The sequence below is a fragment of the Grampus griseus genome, assembly GCF_964374135.1.
Source record: "Grampus griseus genome assembly, chromosome: X".
NCBI lineage: Eukaryota > Metazoa > Chordata > Mammalia > Artiodactyla > Delphinidae > Grampus > Grampus griseus.
The window spans coordinates 27,869,914-27,890,297 of record NC_138999.1 but is presented as its reverse complement, the minus strand read 5'-3'; the positions used below and the strand labels follow the sequence as shown (position 1 = coordinate 27,890,297).

General features: G+C 36.9%; 1 protein-coding gene across 5 annotated transcripts in view; it reads right to left on the bottom strand.

Moving 5' to 3' along the window:
* DMD (dystrophin) overlaps positions 1 to 20,384 on the bottom strand; it is a 2,236,200-nt gene that overhangs the window by 1,597,898 nt on the left and 617,918 nt on the right. The window lies entirely within an intron of this gene.

Sequence of the window (20,384 nt, the reverse complement as noted above, 5' to 3'; positions counted from 1 at the left end):
CATTAAAAATATTTCTTTACATTATGGTGCATCTGTTAAAGTCAGATGTTGCTTTCCTTCTTAGACGTTAGAGATAAATTTAAAAGTCCTTCACATAAAGTTGATCTGATGTTATGTCCTTTGCCACATCTAGGGAATGAAGGAAATCCAGCATTTAAAGTCAATAATAATTCGTAATAACACATATAATAAGTGGCAGCTCCTTCAAAAGCTTCTTTTGCTACTTGGCATCACAATTTACCCACTGTGCTCATTCCAGGGAACCAAATGCAAAAACAATCCTTTATGTGAAGAGTACCATTAATCCCAGAAGTGTTAAACATAAATCCTGGCAGGAGGCCAAGACAACTTAGCAGCAATGTGCCAGGCATTTTTCTTGCCATAAATTTATCCTAGCTCAGCTAGCATTAAAAGATCTGTTTTAAGTTAAATATGTATATTTTGGTTAGGTGTTCTGTTTATAAGTCAAAAAGACAACAGTCAAATTTCAAGTTCACAAGCATAAAAGGAGGTTGAACAGGTCACTTAACTCCATTACTTCGCAAGTCACAGGAACATGATTAATCAGAACAATTATTTTTAAAGCATTTTTTAAAAGAGTTACAGAGAAGCAAAAAGTTAGCTAATGTTCCTTGGTCTGCTTCTATCCATGGTATAATACAGTCCTTCTTAATTTTTAATGTGCATATGAATCACCTGGGGATCTTTTTAAAATCAGAATCGGATTCAGTAGGTCTGGGTGGAGCGTGAGGCTCTGCATTTCCAGCAAGCTCCCAGGTGATGCTGAAGCTGCTGACTTGAAGACCATACTTTGAGTAACAAGGGTCTAAAAAAATGACACAGAAGCACGCTCTTACATTACCTTCTGCTTCGTTGTTTTGCTTACTTGTTTTCAAAAGATACTTACTGGACACTTAAATGCATAAGGCTTAAAGGTACAAAGTTATTGATATATAATACATATTCTCTGCTCCCTATTATAATTTAATTATTAGCCAACAGATGGTGAAGATAATTTTTTGCAAATATTTTTTAGGAAAGAACTAAAGAATACCTTGTGTATAAGTACTGCCTTTCTAAAAAAAAAAATCTTACTAACTTAGCTTTGAAATTCTAAAATCTACCTTTCATTTGATAATTGTTTTTCAAGTGTTCATTGTATGGCAGATACTATACTTCTTCACAATATGTTTTTGAAACTCTAGAATGTTTTCTTCCTTCTCACTAGTAACTAGTCAGTTTTATCTGTAATGAGCAAAATTTAGAATTGTTTATTTTTTAGTGCATTAAATAAAACCATGCTGTGAGAAAGGCACTGAATTTTAAAAGATTGTCTGTGTAAATAAAAAGTTCCATGACTATTTACTGCTATATTAGACATGTGCATATGTATGTCTGGCCTCAAATGCAAACCATGATCAAAATAAATAAAGGTAAAAACAGATCTAGCATTATTTCTATTGCCCCAAGCAAATGTCAAAAATTGTAGCATATTTTATCTACATAAAACACCTTTTGGATGAACGTGAATATTCATAAATATCAATCACTACAATCACTATTGGATCAAACCATTGATATTTTTGCCCCAATCTATTACCATCCCACCTCAGAAGCTGTACACGATTCAGCTGTACCAGTAGGTAGAATCCAGTATTTCTTTTTGTTTTTACCAAAAGGAATTTAGATATTCTAAAATATGTTGAATTCCTTCCAAATATATTTACTAAAGACCTATTAAATTTTAAATATTTTTAATAGATTATCCAGGAGATTAACAAGATAGAGAATCCATGGATTCTGCTTACAGTTTGGAATAATAAAATAAATAAGAAGAACAAAATAATTGCACTGCTAAAGAGAATTTAAAATGTGTTCCTCTAATTGGCATAGCCAGTGCTTTAATATGTTCAGAAAAAGGAAGAAAGCATACATTACTGGAGGATCAGAAAATTCTTTATGAATAGAAAACTGAAATAAATTTGTATAGGGTTTCATTAGGGGAAAACCTAATTAAATGGAGAAAGGTATTCTAGGCAGTAGAAAAGCATGAGTAAAAGTGCAGAGGTAGGGACAGATTAGACATATTCTGGGAAGAGAGCCTTTGGGTGTCTTAGCCACAGAGTTGAGAATAGTGATTAACAGGAAAAAATGGGAAGCTTGTATGTGGAACACTAAGGGATCATCAATAGCAAAGTAGTCAATTTGGCCTTAGTTCAATAGGTTAGAGAGTAACTAACTACTTTTGATCAAGACTGTGACACCATTAAAATTCTTGTAAAGTAAAACCATTAAGCGCAGAATGGAATGAAGGAGAAAAACACTAGAGGCAAGTAAGAGGCTGGGACCCAATCCAGATAGGAGGTGTCAGAGAACTAAAATAGGCTATGTAATGAAAACAAGGGGATGCATAATAGAAATTCTAAGACATCCCCAAAATAACTTCATTCAATTTCAGATCATTTACTCCATAGTCTTTGCGAATGCCTATATACAAAATCCTGCCCTAAGTCCTGGGGGTACAAAGATTAATAAACTGAAAATGAAATGGAAGAAGGAGGATTGAAGGAGGAAACTGCTTGTTCTGTAGCTATGGTAACAAGTAGCCACCAATACAGGTTTCAATCTCATTTAATCAATTAGCAATTACCTGCCTACATGGTCTTGATCATGCTTCTGCAAGCTAACCAACATCAACCCGTCCCTTCTGAAACTGCCAATCTGAAGTGGACTTGCTCCAATGAACAAAATTCTGAATGCAAACCAATTAACAGTGGTCTCACCTGAGTAACCAACCATGCTTCTAAAGGTGACATCAACCTACTCCAAGTCTGAATGTTCATAAATCTCTTGACCCCTGGGTTTACCCACCAAACCTAAGAATTTAAGGAAGGTGAGAATGATGGGATGTGATTTCCTTTTTTTTTTATTATAAGACATTAAAATACACAAATTGAAAGAAGTGGGTGAACCCCCAAAATAAGAACTTAAAATTATATAAAAGTTACCTTTGAACTAAAAACCCTATTATATAATGGGTTGATTGCCACAAAAGATTAAATTAATAATTTCTAATCCAGTCTTTGAAACCAGTTCAGGATGGAGATTTTGACAACTCATAATACTGCCAGAAAATGTTATTTTATGAACAATAACACTGATTCTGATGAGTGTTTCTATAGTCACCAGAATTTTAATACTGAGGGCTATAATGGAACAAATAAACCATTTAGGGAAATTGCGTATTTTTCAAAGAAACTGAAGGCCACAGTGGTTTGATGGCAAGTTCAAAAGCTAGTTCAAGTCAGAATTGGAACCCAGTCAGTGCATCATACTTTTCAGTACCTTACCTTCATTTTTTCAGAGAAGGCTATCTTAGTGCATTTGAAAACCAAGTATCTCAAAGTCATTATCTAAATGATGACCCTGTGATCTATGTGGTTCCATTAGCAAACATCACCTACACTGTCCATAGCAGTAGTGATTTCTATTTCTAATAAGTGAGGTATAACAAGAGTAAATACACATAAAAATGCAATTTCAGCAGTAATCAAAGAAATGCAAATTAAATAAAGATGGAAGTGTTTAATTATACCCCATTGCCTATCAAATTATCAAAGAAGGACAAAAGGATAACAATTAATGTTGCAGAAGTGTCAGCAATTTGGCCAAACTCCTACATTGCTGGAAGAGTATCAGTTGGTTCCAACATTACAAAAAATATTTTGGCTATATCTAAAAACAATCATATTCAATGACCCAGTAATTTTCCTTCTAGGAATCCACCACAAGGAAATAATCAGAAATGTAAAAGAAGATTTATATAAACAATGTGAAATTTAAGCCCTCTTTACAATTATAAAATAAATATTTATCACACAAAAAAGAAAAATATTCAGACCATTCCAAATTGCTTGACATAAAACTAAAATTAGAAATGATCAAATATATAATTGTATGGGGACATACTGGGCCCTGAACCAAGATGGCAGAGTAGAAGGACGTGCTCTCACTCCCTCTTGCGAGAACACCAGAATCACAACTACCTGCTGGACAACGATCGACAGGAAGACACTGGAACTCACCAGAAAAGATGCCCCACATCCAAAGAGAAAGGAGAAGCCACAATGAGAGGGTAGGAGGGGCAAAATTACAGTAAAATCAAATCCCATAACTTCTGGGTGGGTGACTCACAGACTGGAGAACACTTATACCACAGAAGTCCACCCACTGGAGTGAAGGTTCTGAGCCCCACATCAGGCTTCCCAACCTGAGGGTCTGGCAACGGGAGGAGGAATTCCTACAGAATCACACTTTGAAGGCTAGTGGGATTTGACTGCAGGACTTCGACAGGAATGGGGGAAACAGAGACTCCACTCTTGGATGGCACACATAAAGCAGTGTGTGCATCGGGATCCAGGGGAAGAACCAGTGGCCCCGGGGGAGACCAAAGCAGACACACCTGCTAGAGTTGGAGGGTCTCCTGGAGAGGCAGGGGGTGGCTGTGGCTCACCGTGAGGACAAGGACACTGGCAGCAGAAGTTCTGGGATGTACTCCTTGGCATGAGTTCTCCCAGAGTCTGCCATTAGCCCCACCAAACAGCCCAGGTAGGCTCCAGTGTTGGGTTGCCTAAGGCCAAACAACCGACATGGAGGGAACCCAGCCCCACCCATCAGCAGTCAAGTGGATTAAAGTTTTACTGACCTCTGCCCACCAGAGAAACAGTCACCTATACCCACCACCAGTCCCTCCCATCAGGAAACTCGCACAAGCCTCTTAGATACCCTCATCCACCAGAAGGCACACATCAGAAGCAAAAAGGACTACAATCCTGCAGCCTGTGGAACAAAAACCATATTCACAGAAAGATAGACAAGATGAAAAGGCAGAGGACTATGTACCATGAAGGAACAAGAGAAAACCCCAGAAAAACAACTAAATGAAGTGGAGATAGGCAACTTTCCAGAAAAAAGGATTCGGAATAATGATAGTGAAGATGATCTATGACCTAGGCAAAAGAATGGAGGCAAAGATTGAGAAGATGCAAGAAATGTTTAACAAAGACCTAGAAGAATTAAAGAACAAACAAACACAGATGAACAATACAATAACTGAACTTAAAAATACACTAAAAGGAATCAATAGCAGAAAAAATGAGGCAGAAGAACGGATAAGTGATCTGGAAGACAGAATGGTGGAATTCACTGCTCCAGAACAGAATAAAGAAAAAAGAATGAAAAGAAATGAAGACAGCCTAAGAGACCTCTGGTCAACATTAAACGCAACAACATTTGCATTATAGGGGTCCCAGAAGGAGAACAGAGAAAGAAAGGACCAGGGAAAATATATGAAGGGATTATACTCGAAAACTTCTCTAACATGGGAAAGGAAATAGCCACCCAAGACCAGGAAGTGCAGAGAGTCCCATACATGATAAACCCAAGGAGAAACACGCCGAGACACACAGTAATCAAACTGGCAAAAAGTAAAGACAAAGAAAAATTACTGAAAGAAGAGAGGGAAAAATGACAAATAACATAGAACACCCATAAGGATAACAGCTTATTTCTCATCAGAAACTCTACAAGCCAGAAGGAAGTGGCATGATACACTTAAAGTGATGAAAGGGAAGATCCTACAACCAAGATTGCTCTACCTGGCAATGATCTCATTCAGATTCGATGGACAAATCAAAAGCTTTACAGACAAGCAAAACCTAAGAGAATGCAGCACCACCAAACCAGGACTACAACAAATGCTAAATAACTTCTCTAAGTGGGAAACACAAGAAAATAAAAGGACCTACAAAAATAAACCCAAGATACTTAAGAAAATGGTCATAGGAATATACATATCAATAATTACCTTAAACGTGAATGCATTAAATGCTCCAACCAAAAGACACAGGTTTGCTGAATGGATACAAAAAAAAAGGCCCATGTATATGCTGTCTACAAGAGACCTACTTCAGACCTAGGGACACATACAGACTGAAAGTGAGGGGATGGAAAGATATTCCATGCAAATGGAAATCAAAAGAAAGCTAGAGTAGCAATACTCGTATCAGATAAAATAGACTTTAAAATAAAGAATGTTACAAGAGACAAGGAATGACACTACATAATGATCAAGGGATCAATCCAAGAAGAAGATATAACAATTATAAATATATATGCACCTAACATAAGAGCACCTCAATACATAAGGCATCTGCTAACAGGTAAAAAAGAGGAAATCGACAGTAACACAATAATAGTGGGGGACTTTAACACGTCACGTACAGCAATGGACAGATCATCCAAAATGAACATAAATAAGGAAACAGAAGCTTTAAATGACACAATAGACTGGATAGATTTAATTGATATTTATAGGACATTCCAACCAAAAACAGCAGATTACACTTTCTTCTCAAGTGCGCACGGAACATTCTCTAGGATAGATCACGTATTGGGTCACACACCAAGCCTGAGTAAATTTAAGAAAACTGAAATCATATCAAGCATCTTTTCTGACCACAACACTATGAGATTCAAAATCAATTAGAGGGGAAAAAAAACATAAAGAATACAAACACTTGGAGGCTAAACAATATGTTACAAAATAAACAAGAGATCACTGAAGAAATCAAAGAGGAAATCAAAAAATACCTACAGACAAATGACAAGGAAAACATGACGTTCCAAAACCTATGGGATGCAGCAAAAGCAGTTCGAAGAGGCAAGTTTATAGCTATACAAGCTTACCTCAAGAAACAAGAAACACCTCAAATAAACAATCTAACCTTACACCTAATGGAACTAGAGAAAGAAGAACAAACAAAATCTAAAGTTAGCAGAAGGAAAGAAATCATAAAGATCAGAGCAGAAATAAATGAAATAGAAACAAAGAAAACATTAGCAATGATCAATAAAACTAAAAGCTGGTTCTTTGAGAAGATAAACAAAATTGATAAACCATTAGCAAGACGCATCAAGAAAAAGAGGGAGAGGACTCAAATCAATAAAATTAGAAATGAAAAAGGAGAAGTCACAACAGACACTGCAGAAATACAAAACATCCTAAGAGACTACTACAAGCAACTCTATGCCAATAAAACAGAAAACCTGGAAGAAATGGACAAATTCTTAGAAAGGTATAACCTTCCAAGACTGACCCAGGAAGAAACAGAAAATACGAATAGAGCAAGCACAAGTAATGAAATTGAAACTGTGATTAAAAATCTTCCAACAGGGCTTCCCTGGTGGCACAATGGTTGAGAGTCCGCCTGCCAATGCAAGGGACACGGGTTCATGCCCCGGTCCGGGAAGATCCCACATGCCACGGAGTGGATGGCCCCGTGAGCTATAGCCACTAAGCCTGAGCGTCCGGAGCCCGTGCTCCGCAACGGGAGAGGCCACAACACTGAGAGGCCCGCATACCGCAAACAAACAAACAAACAAACAAAATCTTCCAACAAACAAAAGTCCAGGACCAGATGGCTTCACAGATGAATTCTATCAAACATTTAGAGAAGAGCTAACACCCATCCTTCTCAAACTCTTCCAAAAAATTGCAGAGGAAGGAACACTCTCAAACTCATTCTATCACCCTGATACCAAAACCAGACAAAGATACTACAAAAAAAGAAAATTACAGACCAATATCACTGATGAATATAGATGCAAAAATCCTCAACAAAATACTAGCAAACAGAACCTAACAACACATTAAAAGGATCATACACCATGATCAAGTGGGATTTATCCCAGGAATGCAAGGATTCTTCAATATACGCAAATCAATCAAGGTGAAAAACTATATGATCATCTCAATAGATGCAGAAAAAGCTTTTGACAAAATTCAACACCCATTTATGATAAAAACTCTCAAGAGAGTCGGCATAGAGGGAACCTACCTCAACATAATAAAGGCCACATATGACAAATCCACAGCCAACATCATTCTCAATGGTGAAAACCTGAAAACATTTCCACTAAGATAAGGAAGAAGACAAGCTTGTCCACTCTCACAACTATTATTCAACATAGTTGTGGAAGTCCTAGCCAGAGCAATCAGAGAAGAAAAAGAAATAAAAGGAATACAAATTGGAAAAGAAGAAGTAAAATTGTCACTGTTTGCAGATGACATGATGCTATACATAGAGAATCCTAAAGATGTCACCAGAAAACTACTAGAGCTAATCAATGAATTTGGTTAAGTTGCAGGATACAAAATTAATGCAGAGAAATCTCTTGCGTTCCTATACACTAATGATTAAAAATCTAAAAGAAATTAAGGAAAAACTCCCATTTACCACTGCAACAAAAAGAATAAAATACCTAGGAATAAACCTACCTAGGGAGACAAAAGACCTGTATGCAGAAAACTATAAGACACTGATGAATGAAATTAAAGGTGATACCAACAGATGGAGAGGTATTCCATGTTCTTGGATTGGAAGAATCAATAGTGTGAAAATGACTATATTACCCAAAGCAATCCACAGATTCAGTGCAATCCCTATCAAATTACCAATGGCATTTTTTACGGAAGTAGAACAAAAAATCTTAAAATTTGTATGGAGACACAAAAGACCCCGAATAGCCAAAGCAGTCTTGAGGGAAAAAAACGGAGCTGGAGGAATCAGACTCAGTGACTGCAGACTATACTACAAAGCTACAGTTATCAAGACAATATGGTACTGCCACAAAAACAGAAACACAGATCAATGGAACAAGATAGAAAGCCCAGAGATGAACCCACGCACCTATGGTCAACTAATCTATGACAAAGGAGGCAAGGATATACAATGGAGAAAAGACTGTCTATTCAATAACTGGTGTTGGGAAAACTGGACAGCTGCATGTAAAAGAATGAAATTAGAACACTCCCTAACACCATACACAAAAATAAACTCAAAATGGATTAGAGACCTAAATGTAAGACTGGACACTAGAAGACTCTTAGAGGAAAACTTAGGAAGAACACTCTTTGACATAAATCACAGCAACATCTTTTTTTATCCACCTCTTAGAGTAATGGAAATAAAAACAAAAATAAACAAATGGGACCTAATGAAACTTCAAAGCTTTTGCACAACAAAGGAAACCATAAACAAGTCGAAAAGACAGCCCCCAGAATGGGAGAAAATATTTGCAAACGAATCAACGGACAAAGGCTTAATCACCAAAATATATAAACAGTTCATGCAGCTCAATATTAAAAAAAAACAAGCAACGCAATCCAAAAATGGCCAAAAGACCTAAATAGACATTTCTACAAAGAAGATATACAGATGGCCAAGAAGCACATGAAAAGCTGCTGAATATCACTAATTATTAGGGAAATGCAAATCAAAACTCCAATGAGGTATCACCTCACACCAATTAGAATGGGCATCATCAAAAAATCTACAAACAATAAATGCTGGAGAGGGTGTGGAGAAAAGGGAACCATCTTGTACTGTTGGTGGGAATATAAATTGATAAAGCCACTATGGAGAACAGTATGGAGGTTCCTGAAAATACTAAAAATAGAATTACCATATGATCCAGCAATCCCACTACTGGGCATATACCCAGAGAAAACCATAATTCAAAAAGACACATGTACCTCAATGTTCACTGCAGCACTATTTACAATAGCCAGGTCATGGAAGCAACCTAAATGCCCACTGAAAGATGAATGCTTAAAGAACATGTGGTACATATATACAATGGAATATTACTCAGCCATAAAAAGGAACAAAATTGGGTCATTTGTTGAGACATGCATGGATGTAAAGACTGTCATACAGAGTGAAGTAAGTCAGAAAGAGAAAAACAAATACCGTATATTAACCCATGCATACGGAACCTAGAAAAATGGTACAGATGAACAGGTTTGCAGGGCAGAAGTTGAGACACAGATATAGAGAACAAACGTATGGACACCAAGGGGGGAAAGCTGCAGTGGGGTGGGGATGGTGGTGTGCTGAATTGGGCAATTGGGACTGACATGTGTACACTGATGTGTATAAAACTGATGACTAATAAGAACCTGCTGTATAAAAAAATTAAATTATATTAAATTCAAAAATTCAAAAAAACGACTACATACCGGGGAATTCCCTGGAGGGCCAGTGGTTAGAACTCTGTGCTTCCACTGCAGGGGGCCCGGTTTCAATCACTGGTCAGGGAACTAAGATCACACAATCCTGCTGCACAGCCAAATAAATAAATAAAAGACTACATACTGGATGGGTTTTGTTTGTTTGTTTGTTTGTTTGTTTGTTTTAATTTTGTCTGTGCTGGGTCTTTTCTGCAGCACACGGGCTCAGTACTTGCCCCATGGCATGTGGAATCTTAGTTCCCCAACCAGGATCGAACCCACGTCCCCTGCATTGGAAGGCGGATTCTTAACCACCTGACCACCAGGGAAGTCCCTGGATGTTTCCATTTATATGACCATCTTGCAAAGGCAAAACTATGGGACCAGAAAACTGTTCACTGGATGCCAGGGGCTGGGAGTGGGGGAAGGGTTGGCTATAAATGAGTATGGGGGAATTTTTTGAACTGATGAAACTGTTCTGTATCCTGGTTGTTGTGGCAATTATACAATTGTATACATTTCTCAAAACTCACAGAACTGCACATTAAAAAAGGATGTATTTTACTCTGTATAAATAATAACTTAATTTTTTAAAAAAATGAGTAAAAAGAGCCCACTGTTTGGGAGAGGGACCTAAAAGCCAAGATGATATAAAAGTCAGCAAAAAAGCAAAACTGATACTTAAAAATTTTTTACAACTGAAGATGTCATTACTCAGATTAAAACATTTACAATGCCAAAAACTAGGATATAACTATACTCGAAGACTAGAGAAAGGTGAAATGTGTGTTGGAGGTGGCAGTAAGTATGCAGCTCTTACGAGAGCTAAATCCTCATCTTTTATTGTAGGAACTCACTGGATAATGTTTAAATCTGAAAAACCAAGAGAAAGCAGGATAAGCTTTCTATTTAGAACCATGGAGGCAAAATCAAAGGCTTCAGCTAGAAAATTGGAAGCTGGAAAGACTCCCACCCTGGGTTGCGGGAATCGTGGGTGAAGAGGGTTGGGACAAAAGACAACTAGTTTTTTGTTTCAAGTCTTAAAACTCTGACTCCTCGAACTATGTATATGCATATCTTTGATGATAATAAAACTTTTTAAAATGAAAAAAATAATAATAATTGTATGTGAGTACTACAAAGCCATTCAAAATGTTGCTTTTGAAGAATATTTGATAATATATGAAAACAAATTCTTTATAAAGTAACGTCAAAGATAAGGATGAATAATTTACATAGAATATAATAAAAACTTTTATGGAAAAGACTAGGGGAACATACTTTAAGACATTAGTGGGGCTTCCCTGGTGGCGCAGTGGTTGAGAGTCTGCCTGCCAATGCAGGGGACATGGGTTCGTGCCCAGGTCTGGGAAGATCCCACATGCCGCGGAGCGGCTGGGCCCGTGAGCCATGGCTGTTGAGCCTGCATGTCCAGAGCCTGTGCTCCGCAACGGCAGAGGCCACAACAGTGAGAGGTCCGTGTACCACACACACACAAAAAAAGACATTAGTGAAATGGGTATGCTGGTGGGATTGAAAATAATTTACTTTTTCTCTTTCATCCTATCTGTATCTTCCACAATATTCTGCACTCACTAATTTTATAATTAGATACTATATTCTATAATAAAATATCTGTAAAGATCAAACAGAGACAATAAAATCAAAGTTGCACCAAGTTTTCTTTTAGTATGCCGTCATTCCCAAAAAGTCAATATGAATGAGTTTGTTAGGAAACTGGTGTTTTCAACAAAACTGTTCTTATCTTGGGCAATCAACCTCCAGAAAGTGTGATTAGCCAGATGCCAGACACAACCTTAAATATCTCTGGGAAATCTAAACGGGAGCCTCCACTGTCTAACCCTCAGGTCAGTTTTCTGCCAGGAGAAAGGCAGGAACTGAAATACTGGATTATAATGTATATCATGTGTAATCAGAAGTAGGATTTCAAAGATAAGAGATTTATAAACATGCACTCACAAAGTTTGGTCAGCCTTTTAAGAGCTTTATAGCAAAATTAAGAAGGATGTCATCTAGAAACCATGATCAGAATAAACCTGGATCAGTTTCTACAGAATTGGTATTAGGAACAAAACAATAAATAAATTTGCTGTAAGAAAAGGGGAACGGGTGAACTGGAAAGAAGAAACTTGTGGTCCCAAACCAGACATGGTGAGATAGCTCTAAGTATGAAAATGTAAACACATATTTGTAAACACAATAAAAAAAATCCTGTGTTTGCTAAAATAACCAAACACACAGATGTGAAATTCTAAAGAACTTACTGCTTGAAGCAGAGTGGGTTTACACCTGAGGTCTATAAATTAAGAGACAATGTCATAATGTCATCTGATCTCCAGAATTTGTAAATTGTAGGTGATATCACAGCAATGAACTAATTCATTAAAGGGCTAGATTGTTATTTTCAATTTTAATATTTTTCATCCAGCACTACATACATGCATTTTCCATTTACAAGTCATTGTACACAATGGATATACAGTATTCTAGTAAGAAAATAACTCACACAGATCCACTCCAGTTAAATTATTTAATATTCTACAATACATGTTCTGCCCTCACTAAATTAAGTACCCCTTAATTAAGCCGTTCCATAATTTTAGCATTTCACTCACTGATCCAAGTTGCTTTTATCATCTAATAACAATGCTTCTCATTAAAGGGCTAAAAAATAAAGTAATGAAAATAATTTGTATTAATGAAGATGATTCACTCTCATGCAAAAATTAATGATAAAAACTATAGGCTTTTATTTATACTTGAGAAACACTAAAAAATTTTATCTTTTAAACATCCAATTATTCCTATCAAGGTGCTTATGGTATACCTAGCAGAAAACTATGACTGTAATCCTGGTAGAAGTAGAAAACAGTGCTCAAAATACATAAAGCTGGGCTTCCCTGGTGGCACAGTGGTTGAGAGTCTGCTTGCCGATGTAAAGGACACGGGTCCGTGCCCCAGTCTGGAAAGATCCCACATGCCATGGAGCGGCTAGGCCTGTGAACCATGGCCGCTGAGCCTGGGCGTCCGGAGCCTCTGCTCCGCAATGGGAGAGGCCACAGCAGTGAGAGCCCCGCATATTGGGAAAAAAAAACATGCATAACGCTTACCTAGGGTCTAACGGGAAAAACAAAACCAAAAAATCAGGTGCTTACAGGAGATTTCAGATACACTGAAAACTAGTTCAGCTTTCTGGCCATTGAACAAGCAATGCTAAAGATACCTATGCAAATATACATTGTGTATTCAATCAAATAAATAATGGTAGCTAGAAGTGATGTTACTGATTCTGAAAAGTATCGGACTGACAATATGAGACAGTGAAAAATATTTTTAACAAATGTTTACTGAGTTACTACTTTGTACCAAACTAGTTTTTGAGGACACAGATATAAATCCTAGTCTTTGTGGATACAGTGGTAAATAAATAAGCCCAGAGATCTGTTCTCATGGAACTTTGATTCTAATGGGGAAGCAAAATTAAAAATAAATGATTTCAAAATCCTCAATTTACCCCCTACCAATTTATCCCTATCACTTAGTTTCTACTGCTTCATTGTATAAAAAGAAAAAAAAAAAATTGCCTTCCACAAATCTGCTACCTTTCCGAGATTTCTGGGGGAATTAAATGGGAGTGGGGACTCTGTGGTGTTAAGACCAAACATTCTGATAGTGCCTGAAAACAAATGCACAGAAGCTGGTGGGTAAAAGTCAATTAAATGGAAATTCTCAACCAATCCTGACTTTACAAGTTTCAGATAAACCAACTTTACACTGAATGCTTTGTAACCAAACATCAAATGTCTTCTGTGTGAGGCTAATCAAAGTGAAGTGTACTGCGTTTAAATTATCAAATCCAAAATGCAACAAATTTCCAAAACTCTGTTCTCCAGCTACTCATTGAGCTTGTACCCCACAGACACCCCAAAACACACCACTAGACGTGGACCTTCCCACCAAAAGGACAAGATCCAGACTCATTCACCAAAACACAGGCACCAGTCCCCTGCACCAGGAAGTCTACACAATCCACTGAACCAAACTTAGCCACTGGAGACAGACACCAAAAACAATGGCAACTATGAACCTGCAGCCTGTGACAAGGAGACCCTGAACACAGTAAGATAAGCAAAATGAGAAGGCAGAAAAACACACAGCAGATGAAGAAGCAAGGTAAAAACACACCAGACCTAACAAATGAAGAGGAAATAGGCAGTCTACCTGAAAAACAGTAAAGAATAAGGAGAGTAAAGATGATCCAAAATCTTGGAAATAGAGAAAATGCAAGAAACATTTAACAAGGACCTAGAAGAACTAAAGAGGAAACAAGCAACGAAGCACAACATAATAAATGATATTAAAAATACTCTAGAAGGGATCAATAGCAGAATAACTGAGACAGAAGAATGGATAAGTGACCTGGAAGATAAAAGAGTGGAAATAACTACTGCAGAGCAGAATAAAGAAAAAAGAATGAAAAGAACTGAGGACAGTCTCAGAGACCTCCAGCACAACGTTAACCACATCAACATTCGAATTATAGGGGTCCCAGAAGAAGAAAAGAAAAGGAAAGGGACTGAGAAAATATTTGAAGAGATTATAGTTGAAAACTTCCCTAATATTGGAAAGGAAATAGTTAATCAAGTCCAGGAAGCACAGAGAATTCAATACAGGATAACTCCAAGGAGAAACACGCCAAGACACATATTAATCAAACTATCAAAAAATAAATATAAAGAAATTTATATTTATTATATTTAATATTAATATTAAATATTAAAAGCAGCAAGGGGAAAACAACAAATAACACACAAGGGGATCCCCATAAGGTTAACAGCTGATCTTTCAGCAGAAACTCTGCAAGCCAGAAGGGAGTGGCAGGACATATTTAAAGTGATGAAGGAGGAAAACCTACAACCGAGATTACTCTACCCAGCAAGCATCTCATTCAGATTTGAAAGATAAATTAAAACCTTTACAGTAAGCAAAAGCTGAGAGAGTTCAGCACCACAAAACCAGCTTTACAACAAATGCTAAAGGAACTTCTCTAGGCAAGAACATAAGAGAAGGAAAACACCTACAATAACAAACCCAAAACACTTAAAAAAACGGGAACAGGAACATACATATCAATAATAACCGTAAATGTAAATAGAATAAACGCTCCAACCAAAAGACAAAGACTGGCTGAATGGATACAAAAACAAACCCCGTATATATGCTATCTACAAGAGACCCACATCAGACCTAGGGACACATACAGACTGAAAGTGAGGGGATGGAAAAAGATATTGCATGAAAATGGAAATCAAAAGAAAGCTGGAGTAGCAATTCTCATATCAGACAAAATAGACATTAAAATAAATCGTATTACAAGAGACAAAGAAGGACACTACATAATGATCAACGGGGATCAATCCAAGAAGAAGATATAATAATTGTAAATATTTATGCACCCAACATAGGAGCACCTCAATACAAAAGGCAAATACTAAGAGCCGTAAAAGGGGAAATCGACAGTAACACAATCATACTAGGGGACTTTAACACCCCACTTACACCACTGCACAGATCATCCAAAATGAAAATAAATAAGGAAACACAAGCTTTAAATGATACATGAAACAAGATGGACTTAATTTATATTTATAGGACATTCCACCCAAAAACAACAGAATACACATTTTTCTCAAGTGCTCATGGAACATTCTCCAGGATAGATCACATCTTGGGTCACAAATCAAGCCTTGGTAAATTTAAGAAAATTGAAATCACATGAAGTATCTTTTTGGACCACAACGCTATGAGACTTGATACCAATTACATCAAAAAAAACTGTAAAAAACACAAACACATGGAGGCTAAACAATACACTACTTAATAATGAAGTGATCACTGAAGAAATCAAAGGGGAAATCAAAAAAAAAACGTAGAAACAAATGACAATGGAGACATGACGACCCAAAACCTATGGGATACAGCAAAAGCAGTTCTAAGAGGGAAGTTTATAGCAATACAATCCTACCTTAAAAAACAGGAAACATCTCAAATAAACAACCTATCCTTGCACCTAAAGCAATTAGAGAAAGAAGAACAAAAAATAAACCCAAAGTTAGCAGAAGGAAAGAAATCATAAATATCAGATCAGAAATAAATGAAAAAGAAATGAAGCAAAGAATAGCAAAGATCAATAAAACTAAAAGCTAGTTCTTTGAGAAGAAAAACAAAATTGATAAACCATTAGCCAGACTCACCAAGAAAAAAAGGGAGAAGACTCAAATCAATAGAATTAGAAATGAAAAAGGAGATGTAACAACTGACACTACAGAAATACAAATGATCATGAGAGATTACTACAAGCAACTGTATGCCAATAAAATGGACAACATGGAAGAAATGGACAAATTCTTAGAAATGCACAACGTGCTGAGATTGAACCAGGAAGAAATAGAAAATATAAACAGACCAATCACAAGCACTGAAATTGAAACTGTGATTAAAAATCTTCCAAAAGAGAAAAGCCCAGGACATGATGGCTTCACAGGCAAATTCTATCAAACATTTAGAGAAGAACTAAAACCTATCCTTCTCAAAGTCCTCCAAAGTATAGCAGAGGGAGGAACACTCCCAAACTCATGCTATGAGGCCACCATCACCCTGATACCAAAACCAGACAAAGATGTCACAAAGAATGAAAACTATAGGCCAATATCACTGATGAACATAGATGCAAAATTCCTCAACAAAACACTAGCAAACAGAATCCAACAGCACATCAAAAGGATCATACACCATGATCAAGTAGGGTTTATTCCAGGAATGCAAGGATTCTTCAATATATGCAAATCAATCAAGGTGATACACCATATTAACAAATTGAAGGAGAAAAACCATATGATCATCTCAATAGATGCAGAGAAAGCTTTTGACAAAATTCAACACCATTTATGATAAAAACCCTCCAGAAAGTAGGCATGTAGGGAGCTTTCCTCAACATAATAAAGGCCATATATGACAAACCCACAGCCAACATCATCCTCAATGGTGAAAAACTGAAAGCATTTCCACTAAGATCAGCAACAAGACAAGGTTGCCCACTCTCACCACTCTTATTCAACATAGTTTTGGAAGTCTTAGCCACAGCAATCAGAGAAGAAAAAGAAATAAAAGGAATCCAAATCAGAAAAGAAGAAGTAAAGCTGTCACTGGTTGCAGATGACATGATACTATACATAGAGAATCCTAAAGATGCTACCAGAAAACTACTAGAGCAAATCAATGAATTTGGTAAAGTAGCAGGATACAAAATTAATGCACAGAAATCTCTGGCATTCCTATATACCACTGATGAAAAATCTGAAAGTGAAATCAAGAAAACACTCCCATTTACCATTGCAACAAAAAGAATAAAATATCTAGGAATAAACCTACCCAAGGAGACAAAAGACCTGTATGCAGAAAATTATAAGACACTGATGAAAGAAATTAAAGATGATACAAATAGATGGAGAGATATACCATGTTCTTTGATTGGAAGAATCAACATTGTGAAAATGATTCTACTACGCAAAGCAATCTGCAGATTCAATGCAATCCCTATCAAACTACCAATGGCATTTTTCAGAGAACTAGAACAAAAAATTTCACAATTTGTATGGAAACACAAAAGACCCCGAATAGCCAAAGCAATCTTGAGAAAGAAAAATGGAGCTGGAGGAATCAGGCTCCCTGACTTCAGACTATACTACAAAGCTACAGTAATCAGGACAGTATGGTACTGGCACAAAAACAGAAATATAGATCAATGGAACAGGATAGAAAGCCCAGAGACAAACCCACGCACATATGGTCACCTTGTCTTTGATAAAGGAGGCACAAATATACAGTGAAGAAAAGACAGCCTCGTCAATAAGTGGTGCTGGGAAAACTGGACAGGTACATGTAAAAGAATGAAATTAGTTCACTCCCTAACACCATACAGAAAAATAAGCTCAAAATGGATTAAAGACCTAAATGTAAGGCCAGAAACTATCAAACTCTTAGAGGAAAACATAGGCAGAACACTCTATGACATAAATCACAGCAAGATCCTTTTTGACCCACCTCCTAGAGAAATGGAAGTAAAAACAAAAATAAACAAATGGGACCTAATGAAACTCGAAAGCTTTTGCACAGCAAAGGAAACCATAAACAAGACCAAAAGACAACCCTCAGAATGGGAGAAAATATTTGCAAATGAAGCAACCGACAAAGGATTAACCTCCAAAATTTACATGCAGCTCACGCAGCTCAATAACAAAAAACAACAAACAACCCAATTCAAAAATGGGTAGAAGACCTAAACAGACATTTCTCCAAAGAAGATATACAGATTGCCAACAAACGCATGGAAGAATGCTCAACATCATTAATCATTAGAGAAATGCAAATCAAAACTACAATGAGATATCATCTCACACCAGTCAGAATGGCCATCCTCAAAAAATCTAGAATCAATAAATGTTGGAGAGGGTGTGCAGAAAAGGGGACAGTCTTGCACTGTTGGTGGGAATGTAAATTGATACAGCCACTATGGAGAACAGTATGGAGGTTCCTTCAAAAACTACAAATAGAACTACCATATGACCCAGCAATCCCACTACTGGGCATATACCCTGAGAAAACCATAATTCAAAGAGTCATGTACCAAAATGTTCATTGCATCTCTATTTACAATCGCCAGGACATGGAAGCAACCTAAGTGTCCCTTATCGGATGAATGGATAAAGATGTGGCATATATATACAATGGAATATTACTCAGCCATAAAAGGAAAAGAAATTGAGTTATTTGTAATGAGGTGGATGGACCTAGAGTCTGTCATACAGAGTGAAGTAAGTCAGAAAGAGAAAAACAAATACAGTATGCTAACACATATATATGGAATCTAAGAAAAAAAAATGTCATGAACAGCCTAGGAGTAAGACGGGAATAAAGACACAGACCTACTAGAGAATGGACTTGAGGATATGGGGGGGGAAGGGTGAGCTGTGACAAAGTGAGAGAGTGGCATGGACATATATACACTACCAAAGGTAAAACAGATAGCTAGTGGGAAGCAGCCGCATAGCACAGGGAGATCAGCTGGGTGCTTTGTGACCACCTAGAGGGGTGGGATGGGGGGACGGGAGGGAGGGGGACGCAAGAGGGAAGAGATATGGAAACATATGTATATGTATAACTGATTCACTTTTTTATAAAGCAGAAACTAACACACCATTGTAAAGCAATTACAGTCCAATAAAGATGTTAAAAAGTGAAAAATAAATAACCCTGACCATTTAAATCCTGAACAACTTTTCAGTACCTGTCCTCTAAACCAGGAGAATAGAAGCTAGCTTGACCTAACAAATGGAAATTAATCAGTCAGTGTGGGAGTCTACTGATGGAAAAACATTTGTACCTTCTTACAATTCTCACTACCTGCCTATTGTGGGAAGAACTACTGGAGTTTCCATTTGAGAAGGAAGTATTTTGGCTCGGTGACATTTAACTCTGCTTCCTTAATTGTCACCTGCTGCTTCTGTACTTTGCTTTTGATCTAACCAAATTGACTTCTTTTTTCCCTACTGCTAGAAAAAGTACAGTAAGTTTCATAAGTAACCCCACATAATATCTTTACTAACACAAAATATTCTATTTCTACCCCCTCATTCTCTACAGAGCTAGAAATGGTATTTGATCAATAATGAAACCAGAATGAAGATGCTCGTTTCATTTGACACAAATTTCATTGGTTATTATGGTGTTTTCTGGTATGATTTGGGATTTGGAAATATGCCTGATGGTGTAAGGGCAGTTCCAAGGCAAGTCCCTCAATGATAACTAGCTTAAGGCACAAACTGTATATATGATCAATCTTTTTTGTAACAAATATTATACAAAATTTATCCATTTCATATGAAATAGCTTAGCCTGTTGAATTAAACATACCTCATCAAATCATGGTTCTGCCCCTTATAAGTAAGAGATTGTGGTAAAGTTAACTAATTCCCCATATATCGCAGTTTTTATCTGTAAAATGAGTCATATTATCCCACAAATGGCTAGTTATGATGCTTCTGAGAGAAAATGAATGTACAGAGTAAATACTCAATACACTTTATCCATTATTTGTCATGACTTGTTCCAATTGGAACATAATTATAATTTCTGAGTTTGCCTGCATTTATACATTCAGCAAATATTTGTGGGGTTCTTACCATGTGTAATCCATGACATCAACTCACTTGGGAATGAATCACTTTTATAA